This window comes from Panthera pardus, unplaced genomic scaffold, assembly GCF_024362965.1.
Source record: "Panthera pardus isolate Hobbes unplaced genomic scaffold, ASM2436296v1 HiC_scaffold_11, whole genome shotgun sequence".
NCBI lineage: Eukaryota > Metazoa > Chordata > Mammalia > Carnivora > Felidae > Panthera > Panthera pardus.
This window is the reverse complement of record NW_026526666.1, coordinates 340,920-353,480: the sequence shown is the minus strand read 5'-3', so window position 1 is coordinate 353,480 and position 12,561 is coordinate 340,920. Positions and strand designations below refer to the sequence as shown.

The window sequence follows — 12,561 nt, the reverse complement described above, 5'->3', positions numbered from 1 at the left end:
TTATTACTTTTAGGTTAACCCACAGTTTCTTTAACTCTTACTTCTAGTACTTTTATGTAGGCAAGAAAGTAATTATCACCATCATTGTTTCCCTTATGGAGGAAGCATTGCCCTTTAGACTAAGTACCTTGGGACTGAATTCTGAGCTTCTTCCCCAGCCACATACCCCCTCTGCAGGCTCCCCAAGTTTCATCAAAGAGACCCAGCCATCTGGTTACCCTTAGGGTAGCCATCCAAATTAAAACAGATTTCTTGCTTCAGTGATTACTCCTCCTACTCTAGAATTATGTAAAATAAGTATGCCAGCTATTTTTAGACTCCAGGTAGTGCTTGGTGTCTGGAGTTAGAAAAACACATGAGTAAATATGTGTGAATAAGCATCTGCATATTCGTGTGTGTGTGTGTGTGTGTGTGTGTGTGTGTGTTGTTAGGGAAACAAATTATCCCCCAAAGCTGTCATTTTCTGCTAACACCTACTATGGTAATGTGAAATAGTACACAAAAGCATCATCCCTGGAATCACCCTTCAGGCAAATGTGGGGACCATTTAGAAGAGGAAAGTAGATTTGAAATGAATGAGGATGACAGTTCAGAAGACAACATAGCAGAGCCTGTGCTGTCCCAGGTATAGTTTGGATGCATTTCACAGTAGAAATTCCCCAAATGTTCCCTGACTTTATACTGACTGTAGGTTTATTATTTTTCTTTCTAATTCAATTTAATTTCAAATTGGATTGAAAACTAAGAAGAAAAGAGGAACTATAACTTCCTTTACTGGGTGAGTGTACCAGTATGACAGAGTGATGATCATACTGTGTTGTTTAACACCAAAGTGTTTCTCTTGCCTTCCATCTGCCCGCTCACTCACTACAGACCTGGGGAAGCAGAGGGGCAGAGGTAGCCGAGGCTGGACAAGGAGACACATGCCACCTTTTTCCAAGGTGATCACTCAAAACCTGAGGAAGCCTCTCCCCTGCTTTGCTCTGCTCCTAAGACATGGAGAAGCAGAAGGTTTTTTGTAGAAAGGGGCTTGATGCAGGCTCAGTATAGAGCCAAAAAATGAGGTGGCTTTCCCACCATCCCTTATCTGCTCAGAAGGGATTCAAGGAAGCATCCCCAGAACCTTTGAGTTGGTTTGTTTGAAATAAGATTTCAAGAACTGAATGCTTAACGGTCATAGGGAAATTCACATGTATGCAATGGAATTAAGAGGTTTGCTTTTTAAAAAACAAAAGTGATACCATGTCCATGGAAGGCCATGAGCAGCTGCACATGTGAGCTGGACTGGAGAGGTCACCTTTGAGATTAGGGCCTAGGACAGGCTTTATTTGTTCTGGGCAATGTAGGCCAATCTGGGTCAAGCTTCTGGCTTTGCTGGGAGTTGCTGGGATGGTCCCCCTCCTGGATCACAGCAGGACCAAAGGGAAGCTGCAGGTGGGTGACAGTCCCTCTTCTCTTTCCTTTTGGTTAAGGCACTGCCCTTTCCCTCATAGTGGGCAGAAGAGGGGGGTCACTGCTTCAAGTGACCAGGGAAGAGCAGAGATGTCTGTTTCTTCACTGATGACATGAGGGGGGTGGACACTTAGCCCTACTTCTTCTGGGCCAGGATATATGAAGACCCCTCAAATCCTAGGAATCCATCCGGCCTACTTAAAAAATAAAGTTAAAGTTCTTTTCTTTTTTTTATTTATTATTTTAATGTTTATTCATCCCTGAGAGAAAGAGACAGAGTGCAAGAGGGGGAGGAGCAGAGAGAGGGAGATATAGAATCTGAAGCAGGCTTCAGGCTCTGAGCTGTCAGCACAGAGCCCAACATGGGACGGAATTCACAATCAGTGAGATCATGACCTGAGCCGAAATCGTACGCCCAACTGACTGAGCCACCCAGGCGCCTCTAAAGTTATTTTCTTATAAAGTAATGCACGTTGACTAAATTTCAAAGACGGTGGAAACATGGAAAGTACTGTTTGTGTGAATACAAAATTGACCTAAGTTAAGTCAATGTTGTTTTTTCTAAGTATATGTTGTTTTTTCACATTACACAGTGAGAATCTGTCCATCTTTAAAAGTGGTTTCAATGAGCAAGAATTCATCCATCCATTCATCCATAAAATTCAGTGTCCTTTATTTTTGGACACTGAAGCAAGTTTTACTTTACTGCTCCCCTAAAGAATGTGTCACATATTTAAAAGGTTTGCAATTGATTTAACCGGGAGCATTTTCCTACGAAGAGTTACTATTCTGTCAAATCCAATGACTTTTTTTTAAATATAAAATTTATTGTCAAATTGGTCTTCTGTTGATTTTCTCAGGATCCACATATGAATGAAAACATATGGTATCTGTCGTTCTCTCTATGACTTATTTCACTTAGCATAACACTCTCCAGTTCCATCCACATTGCTACAAAAGGCCAGATTTCATTCTTTCTCATTGTCAAGTAGTATTCCATTGTATATATAAACCACATCTTCTTTATCCATTCGTCAGTTGATGGACATTTAGGCTCTTCCCATAATTTGGCTATTGTTGAAAGTGCTACTACAAACTATAAACTTTGGGGTACAAGTGCCCCTATGCATCAGCGCTCCTGTATCCCTTGGATAAATTCCTAGCAGTGCTATTGCTGGGTCATAGGGTAGATCTATTTTTAATTTTTTGAGGAACCTCCACACTGTTTTCCAGAGCGGCTGCACCAGTTTGCATTCTTACCAACAATGCAAGAGGGTTCCCGTTTCTCCACATCCTCTCCAGCATCTATATTTTCCTGATTTGTTCACTTTAGTCACTCTGACTGGCATGAGGTGGTATCTTAGTATGGTTTTGATTTGTATTTCCCTGATGAGGAGCGACATTGAGCATCTTTTCATGTGCCTGTTGGCCATCTGGATGTCTTTTTTAGAAGAGTGTCTATTCATGTCTTCTGCCCATTTCTTCACTGGATTATTTGTTTTTCGTGTGTGGAGTTTGGTGAGCTCTTTATAGATTTTGGAGACTAGCCCTTTGTCCAATATGTCATTTGCAAATATCTTTTCCCATTCTGTTGGTTGCCTTTTAGTTTTGTTGGTTGTTTCCTTTGCAGTGCAGAAGCTTTTTATCTTGATGAGGTCCCAATAGTTCATTTTTGCTTTTAATTCCCTTGCCTTTGGAGATGTGTTGAGTAAGAATTTGCTGTGGCTGAGGTCAGAGAGGTTTTTTCCTGCTTTCTCATCTAGGGTTTTCTCACAGGTCTAGGGACCTGTCTCACATTCAGGTCCTTCATCCATTTTGAGTTTGTTTTTGTGAATGGTGTAAGAAAGTGGTCTAGTTTCATTCTCCCGCATGTTGCTGTCCAGTTCTCCCAGCACCCTTTGTTAAAGAGACTATCTTTTTTTCCATTGGATATTCTTTCCTGCTTGGTCAAAGATTAGTTGGCCATACATTTGTGGGTCCAATTCTGGAGTCTCTATTCTATTCCATTGGTCTATGTGTCTGTTTTTGTGCCAATACCATGCTGTCTTGATGATTACAGCTTTGTAGTAGAGGATAAAGTCTGGGATTGTGATGCCTCCAGCTTTGGTTTTCTTCTTCAATATTACTTTGGCTCTTCGGGGTCTTCTGTGGTTCTACAGAAATTTTAGAATTGCTTGTTCTAGCTTTGAGAAGAATACTGATGCAATTTTGATTGGGATTGCATTGAAAGTGTAGATTGCTTTGGGTAGTATTGACATTTTAACAATATTTATTCTTCCAATCCATGAGCACAGAATGTTTGTCAATTTATTTGTATCTTCTTTAATTTCCTTCATCAGCTTTCTATAGTTTTCAGCATGCAGATCTTTTACATCTTTGGTTAGGTTTATTCCTAGGTATTTTATGCTTCTTGGTGCAATTGTGAATGGGATCAGTTTCTTTATTTGTCTTTCTGTTGCTTCATTATTAGTGTATAAAAATGCAACTGATTTCTGTATGTTAATTTTGTGTCCTGTGACTTTGCTGAATTCATATATCATTTCTAGCATGCTTTTGGTGGAGTCTATCGGGTTTTCCATGTATAATATCATGTCATCTGCAAAAAGTGAAAGCTTAACTTCATCTTTGCCAATTTTGATGCCTTTGATTTCCTTTTGTTGTCTGAAATCCAATAACTTTTAAAGCTTTTTGGACACGCTGCTAAATTGGCCACTACCACTGCTGTGAGTTTGTCCATTCCTGACAAACTCAAGTGCCTGGAATCTGGTAATTACAAAAAGACAGGTGGAAAATATTTTTGTTGCTTATTGAAGTTGAACATATTTTCATGTTTTTGTCCATTTACAATTCCTCTGTGATTACATTTGTTCTTTCTCAGCATTTCAAAATTGTGAAATAATTTTTATTCCTTAATATGTTAGGACTTTTTGCATTTGTGCTATATGGGAGTTGTGTAGCACTAATGATATGTAAAGTATTAATGTTGGGGAATAAATACCCTAAACATTTTTACTCTGTCATTTCCTTTTTTAAACTTTGTTAGGGTGATTTTTGCCGCTTGGAGATGCAAATTGTCTGGCCAGGTGGGGCTGCTCCCCAATGAGGTGGAAGCCAGCTCTGGGGAGGGACTGAGGAACACCCACCTCAGATGGCCACTAGGGGGCTCTCATCACCCAGGACATAATGGCTTTGACTCACTACCGGGGTGGTTGCAAAAGTCAGGAACTCCAATGGGGAAGAGGGGCAGCACCCTAGAGTACTTGTTGTTAGAACTCGGAGCAGAAAAAGAATTTAGCATCCACTGTTCTTTCTCCCCTGGGAAACCCCTCTCCCCAAGTCCAATCATCAACAACTGCCTACATGCTTCCTGAATTCACTTGGCATCCCTCCTTCCCTAATGTTCACTGCCTCCTTTGGGTCACAATCATCTCTTTCAGGCAGTACTGTGGTAGCCTTCTTGGTGCCTTCCCGCTGTCATTTTTGTCCCCAGCCCTTCCCCATGCAAGTTGCTTATTAAAAAATAAAGAAAAACATATATTAGATTTGACTGTCCCTCTGCTTTAAAATACCCATGGTATTTGGAATGAAACCCAAATTCTTGACCTTGGCCCCACAGTCCTATGTGACTGGTGCCTTGTCTGCCTCGTTTTCCTGACTTGGCCTCTCCACGTTCTTGACACTGGCTCCCTTTCTGTTCCTAGAACATGCCGAGCCTGTTTATATTTTTGTGGCAGTTTCCTTGATAGTTTTTGACGAGTGGTTTGACTTGAGCTCCCAGAAGTGTTATCTGCCATGAGGCCAATGAGAATGTACAAAGAAGAGGGAGAGACACAGGTTCTGGGCACTGTCTGGTAAGACCTGGCAAGGACCTAGCAAGGCTACAGACTCTGGAGATGACGAGGAGGGGTGGGTGTGTGAGTCCTCCTAGAGGCTGACCACTGACTCTCTATGGGTTGCGGGCTATGAGGGATGGCAAACTCTGAAATCACTGTAGGATTTCAGGACCTGTAACTGAGACTCTGTGTCAGTAACAGGACTTGGGAAGAGCTGGTATGGTGGGAGAAGAGAAGAACTGAATTCTACTTACTGACTGGTTGCTGATGTTATAACAACAACAACTACTACTACTACTACCATTTATGAAACACTTTCTATGTGCTAGATACTGTGCTTTGATGCTTTTATCTCAGTTACTTTTTGCAGCACTCACTAGGGAGGAGGAGCCAAAAGTGTCTCTTTAGGAATGAAGAACTAGTTGAGAGAAGTTAAATAATTTGTCCAGGCTCAGTGTTAAAAAAATAGCCGAATTGGGAATAAAATCTGGGAAATTGACCCTAAAGGTCTTACACAGGCTCCCTACCTCCCAGTGATTTTAAGCATTCTACACCTTTGTAAATCTCACGATAACTTCAAGCTGAGCATGTCTAAGGGCTGCACTTGTTAGTGTCCCCCGAAACCAGTATGTCATCCCCTATTCTTCATTCAAGGATGAAGTAACACTCCAGTCACCCTTGCAGTCTTGAGGCCTAAGGGTCATGCTTGATTCCTCCCTTTCCCTAACCTCTTAGACTCCAGTCAGGCACGAAATCCTGCCATTTCTGTCCCAAACTGCTCTGTCACTGAGCTGTGTGCCAGACACCTCTCAAGCCCCTCCTCCCTTTTCTCCTCCCTCTGGTCACTACTGCGTTTTGCCCTTCACTCTCTTCATCTGCCTTGGAGCCAATAAAAATACCCAGGAATTAGGAAGCAGTAAGGAGGTCAAAGAAGCCCTTCAATGACAAGAGGAGTCCTTGTCATAGAATCAGAGGTCAGGAGGGGAACACAGGCCCTTTTAGCACAATAAATTCCAAGTTTGAGTGCAGAGAGGTAAGACTCATGTACAGGGACAACAGAAGTTGGAACAGCCTTGTCACCTGGGCCTGGTGACTTTCCATGTGAGGGACAGCCTATGCATCCTCCTCATGTCCAGCTCCAGCACCTTCCTGGATGGGGTTAAGATATTCCCCCAGAAGGACCCAGGAAGCCCTGCCTCTGCCTCTTAGACCTGCTAGTTCTCACTGACTTGTTCAAGTATGAATATGCGCCAAGCACTTGCAAATTGCTGGCAATTCTAGGAGGACTCAAACTGTTTTCTAGGATCTCATGGTTGCAGTGAGCACATGTGGAACTACTGAAGTAAAATGCAATGTTTGAAGTGCCACAGCTTCACACAGGCCTCTGTGGTGCTCAGCGTGAAGGAGAGGTGAGTGCAGGGTGTACTGTCCCCTGCATGCGGCTGGCGATGCCCTCTCCCTGCAGAATCACAGGTGGCAGGGGGAGGGTGGAGGGAAGGTGTAACTCCAGCTTTCCCTGAGGGGTGCTGATGTCTTCTCTGCTCGGGCCCACCGATTTCCCTGAGGTGGGGAGAACATGCCTTCATCTTCCTCTTCATTGGAAGTCAGTCACTGCACCCTGTGCAGAGGCCGGGCTAGGCTCTGACATGTGGGGGAGGGGAGCACTAAGCAGGTGGGCGTGGGGAGGGCACTGGGGAGTCAGAACCAATGGTGTGGGATTAGAGACCTCATGGTTCCACAGGACTGATGGCCACCACCAGATCTACCCTATCCAAACCTAACGTTTTCTTCAGATTGAGATCTTCCCTGAATTTATCAAAGCTATGCTGGTGTCTACTAAAAAACCAAGGCTCTCAAGTAAACAGAAACAAATCGTAATTTGAGGCCATGCTTTTCAATCTTGGAACATCAGTGTGTGTGTGTGTGTGTGTGTGTGTGTGTGCACGCACGAGGCATATGTGCACATGTGTGTTGTGTGTTCATGTGTGCATATGTATTACGTATGAAGCATATATATATTATGTGTGGTGTGTGTAGTATCTGAGCCATGACTCAACAACTTTATACCCCTTGGCTGAGTACTACCTAAGGATTTCTTGTGCTTTAGGGTAGCAAATGGCCTCTCTATGCTGTGAATCTAGAGCCTGCTATAGTGCGAGTCCCATACCTATGTCTTTGAAAACTCTTAGCTCCAGTAGTTGAGCCGGGGTGTGTATTTCAGAGCAGATCTGATGTCAACTCTGTCTTATGCACTGTGTTTGGTACCTTTATCTTCCTAACATCTAAGGAACTAGTTTTCCATTAATGTTGGAGGAGAAATTGATTTCTACTTTGTCATTTCTCAAGAGCATTTCCCACCCAAAGCTTAATTTTGTGGAAGTATTTGGCACTGTGCCAGTTTGGCTTTACCTCAGGCTCTATCATGTTTTTTCTTTATTTCTTCTTTTATTATGATAAAATATACGTCAACATGAAATTTCCCATTTTAGCCATTTTTAAGTGTACAATTCAGTGACATTAAGTACATTCACAATGTTGTGCAATCATCTCTACTATTCATTTCCAGAACTTTTTTTTTATCACCCCAAACAGAAACTTTGTCCTTATTAGACAATAATCATCCTTCTCCTCTCCCTGAAACCCTGGGTCACTTCTATTCTGCTTTCTGTCTCTGAACTGGACTGTCCTAGATTCTTCATATGAGTGGAATTATACAATATTTGTCCTTTTGTGTTTGTGTGTTTTTAACTTAGCATAATGTTTTTAGAGTTCATCCACATTGTAACATTACTTTTTAAGATCAAATAATATTCCATTATATGTATATACTGCATTTTGTTTATACATCATCTGTTGATAGACATTTGGATTGATTCTACCTTTTGGTTAGTGTGAATAGTGCTGCTGGGAACAAGGCTGTATAAATATCTGAGTCCCTGATTTCAGTTCTATAAGTGTATCCTTAGCCGTGGAATTCCATGATGTCTTACTGGTTTTCTAGCATCATTTTTAAGGAATACCCTTGCTTAGGTCTAGTTGATCATTTCTGCTTTCCCATTATCTCAACAATTTGTAATCAATGGAAAATGTCGCTCTTGGTTCACACATGAAATGATGGTTTCTCTAGGGCCTCAGGAGATGTGGGTCAGTTGACAGTTGTATTTTTTTTTTTTCTAACATCAGGGATGGCATCTTCCTGCCCCAGATGGGGTCCTGTAGCAGCTATGACTTACATGGTTTGGAAGCTTATGAAAGGAACAGCTTTGAATTCAAATGACAGCCCTGCCTTAGTTTAAAGCTAGGTTCTCTTTTCTGCTTATTATGGATCTTTGATAAGAAATACAATTGCTGAGAAGTCTGTTTTACAAGCATTGTGAGACCTTTCCTGATTGTAACCCGCTGTGTAGTAGAATGGGCTGTAAAACTTCCTAAATGTAGTCTGATATGTAATGAAATAAGTGATTGTATACAAACTAACCGGCATTTCTCGCTTCTGTAAACTTGCTTGCTTAGCACATTCCTCACCTACCCCCTTCCCCCTTTCTTCCTCCCGCCACAAGTAAAAACCTCCCCTGTGCTATTTGTCTCTGTCTATAAAAACGCTATACCAACCCTAATCGTGGCCTCTTGCGTCACCGGCGACGAGTGCGCAGAGGACCAGGTTCAAACCTGCAATAAACGACCCTTGCCGCTTGGCTTTGACTTACGACTCTGGTGGTCTTTTGTGGGAGGTTTTAAAACTTTGGGCATTACACTTATTGGTATACAGTTTTAAAAAGCACTATTAAACACATTGAGTTGGGCTGGGAAAAAGTAATTTAGAAAGAATTCTATTTGTTGCTTTGAAGCAAATCAGAATGATGTGGTGATTACATTGGGGGTCCTGTAGCCAGACTTCTGGGGGACTTTGGCAAGTTAGGAAAACGTGTGATGATTATGTTTCCACTTCTGTGACATGAGATAATAAGAGCTCCCATCTGAGGGTAGTTGGGAGGAGGCTTTGAGGAGCTGTATGCCAACAGAATCATGCATGGCTCAGGGTAGGTCTGAAGTGAATATCTGATCTCATGACTCTCTTCCTTTTAAGAGCCACCACCTGGCTCACTTGCACTTCTCCCTTCTTCCAATTTTCTCACCTCATATCAGACACCTATTTGCAAGCCAGGGCCCCATTTTTCCCCTGCATCTGCAGTCCCTTCAGACAGGGCTCTCAAACCATTGTGCCTACAGATCTTTGTTAAAGAAATTGAGTTAATAGTCATCCCTGAGGCCTTCCTTCCCCCCCCCCCCCAACAACTTTTCTGCTAGGATTTGGATTTTTTTTTTTTTTTTTTTTTGCCTCCCTAGTCCCTGTCTCTCAGCAGGGGGTCCTGGAATACCTTTTCATATCTGATGGTGGTGGTTGCCTCCCCACAGAGGCTAAGAGTGAGTCACAGCCTTTCCCACACCACATTATGGGGAAGATAAGGCCTTTGATTGGTGGGGTCCAAACCAGTACCCCTTCTCTTCATGTCCCAACATTAAGTTTTCCTACAGGCTCTTTTGCAGGAGTTAGAACTGCTACTTTTCTGGTCTTGACTCAGTATGTGCTCCTTATCCAAGGTAGTGGTGGAGGGCCAGCTGGGAGAGACCCACAGAGCAAAGTAAAAGAGAGCTTAGTGGGGAAACCACCTAAACGTTCATTGATGGATGAACATTGCTAGAGGTGGGGAGGTGGGGTGGGCGAAATAGGCAAAGGGGGTCAAAAGGTACAAATGTACAGTTATAATATAAATAAGTCTTGAGGGTGTATGTGCAGCATGGTGACTGTTGTTAACAACACCGTATTGCATATTTGAAAGCTGCTGTGAGAGGAAATTTAAAAAAATTCACATCACAAGGAAAAAAAAGTGTAACTATGTGTGCTTATGGATGTTACTGTGGTGATCATTTCATAATATTACACACATATCAAATCATTTTGTTGTACTCCTTAAACTAATACGTTATCATGTGTCAATCATATCTCAATAAAAAAACTAGAAAAAGAAATTAATGCATAGCATAAGAGAAAGTATATACATAGTATATTTAGAAGAGATCAACTCTAGGCTACAATCAATATAGACTGATTTATAGCTCTACATAAAATACACATATTAAGTTTCTTACCGAAAGCATTAAGGTCAGAATAGTAACAATAGCTACTAACACTGAGTGTTATGTGCTCTGTGATGTTTCCAGCATGCAGTGTTTTCAGCATTTGGATTAGACTCATTTAATTAAGAAAGAGAGAGAGAAAGAGAGAGAGAGGGAGCGCACCCACGCCAGCCTAATCGTGCTGAGGAATTAAAACTTTATTTTTCCATAGGTCCAGACCTGGGTGATAACACTTGATGGGGCGGATACTGCAAGTTCTAGAAGACAGGAGGTGGGTGGGCCTTCAGGCTGGTCCTGGAGAACAGATAGGAGGAGCCACCCCGGGAAGTTTAGCGGCTTCCTGGACATCTCCACTGGCCAAGCGCTCGGAGACTGGGGTATCTGGAGAGAACACACTGGGCTGAGACGGTCCTTGGATTCTTCCTCTCGGAGCGCTTGTCTCGGCTTCAGGATCCTAGGTCAGCAGCCGCCCCCAGAGCCATGGCCACACCCGGAGCCAGCATGGCTGCCCAGACTGCAGCCCACCACCACAGTCACAGGAGTCGGAGCTGTGGCGCCGGCATCCATGGCGCCTATGGTGGTCCAGGCAGCAGCAGCCCCGGAGCTGGGCCCACAGCCGCCCCCAGAGACTGGAGCACAGCTGGGGGGGCGGGGGCTGGGGGTGAGCACTGTGCTGAGATCTTGGGGGGGAGGGGGGTACTTGGGAGGGGGCCGGCACTGCTGCTGGCTGTGCCCACAGGACATCGCGGCTGGAGGGCAAGGAGACTGGGAAAATAAATAAATAAATAATAAATAAATAGTCAGTGCAAACTCTAGGCCAGTGTATCCTCTGTGTACAGTTTTATGAAGCCCCTGCTCCTAATACCAGCTGCTTCCTGAGCTCTGGACGTTCAGGAGGAGAATGGAAACCGATGTCGAGTTAACTGACCTAAGAAGATATTCCCCTCACTTTGCCCTCCTTCTAAAACAATGTTGATGTCTTCTTACTGGGCTCCAAGTCTGACTGGCTTTCTAGAAGCTTGGAGGCAGACACACCCAATGAGGTGATAACTCCTGAAGAATGTCTCTTGGCACGAGCACATCTTTCAGGATTAAGGATAGATGGGCTGCTGGGAGCTAGGGTGTGGGTGCATCACTGACCCTGATGCATCTCACAAAGGTTCCTGGTTTACTGTCCCCAGCCCTTTCTTCTGCTGCCCTCCAAGATCTTCTCGCTGGCTCCACAGACATCTCTGCTTCCCTCTTTCCCACTAAGATCTGGGCTTGTCTTCCCAGCGCTCCTACCTGAGGGGACACTCATGGGATTCAGAAAAGATAGGATGAGGCTGTTGCTGAGGAGGCTGTGGATGAGGAGACCAGGGCAGGAGCGCTTTCATCCAGTGTCATGTTCATGATGCAGGGCCTGAGCACGCTGCCACTTTCACAACCAAGGGAGGTGACTGCCGGAGTCCAGCTCCAGCAGGTCCAGGGGTTCCCGAAGGAAGAACGGCGTCAGTGAGAATAAAATAAAACTAAAATAAAAAACTGGAAAATAAAAAACTAAAATAAAAAATACTAAAACTAAAATAAAAATGGACAGAGACAACAGCAGCGTGTTGAACTTGCCCATTTATTGTAGCAAACTTGGCATTATATATGCTAGTGATTTCCTTGTAGCATACGTCATCTGTGTTTTTCTAACACCTAATTTTGAAAATGTTCCTATGTATAAATGACCTTTAAGAAATAACATGGTGATTTTCCCCTAACTTTCCCGCATCCCCTTTGATTATAGATCAATTTCTTACATTATTCCATTATGCATCTGCGTTTATCTATAATCTACAAAGCATTTGCTTTGCTGTTCTTGTGAAAGGCCCTCCATTTCTCAACACCTCAAGTGGAACAGTTACAGAGACATGACCTCCTAACCACATGAGGCCAGAAGAACAATGTGTTTGCCTTGGTCCAAGGTGCCAGAAAGGGGCTGAAAAAACCTTAGAAACCCATGCCTTATACATTCTGAGAGAGACAATGCACGTAGGAACCAATGAACCATTCTGTAGCTAAACTGACTAGGTTCAGTCATCATCTGGAATGCCTCTGGGGGGCCAGGTGGGCCTAGGGGTTGAAGTCACCTGTGCCCAGAGATACACTC

General features: G+C 43.3%; 1 long non-coding RNA gene across 1 annotated transcript; it reads right to left on the bottom strand.

Annotated features, from left to right (window-relative positions):
* Window positions 1–10,603: 10,603 nt before the first annotated feature.
* LOC109256992 (uncharacterized) lies at window positions 10,604–12,019 on the bottom strand. Its single transcript, XR_002075864.2, has 2 exons — window positions 11,709–12,019; window positions 10,604–11,189 (listed from the first exon to the last, which is right to left on the bottom strand). It is a non-coding gene; the product is annotated as an uncharacterized LOC109256992 (long non-coding RNA).
* Window positions 12,020–12,561: the final 542 nt, after the last annotated feature.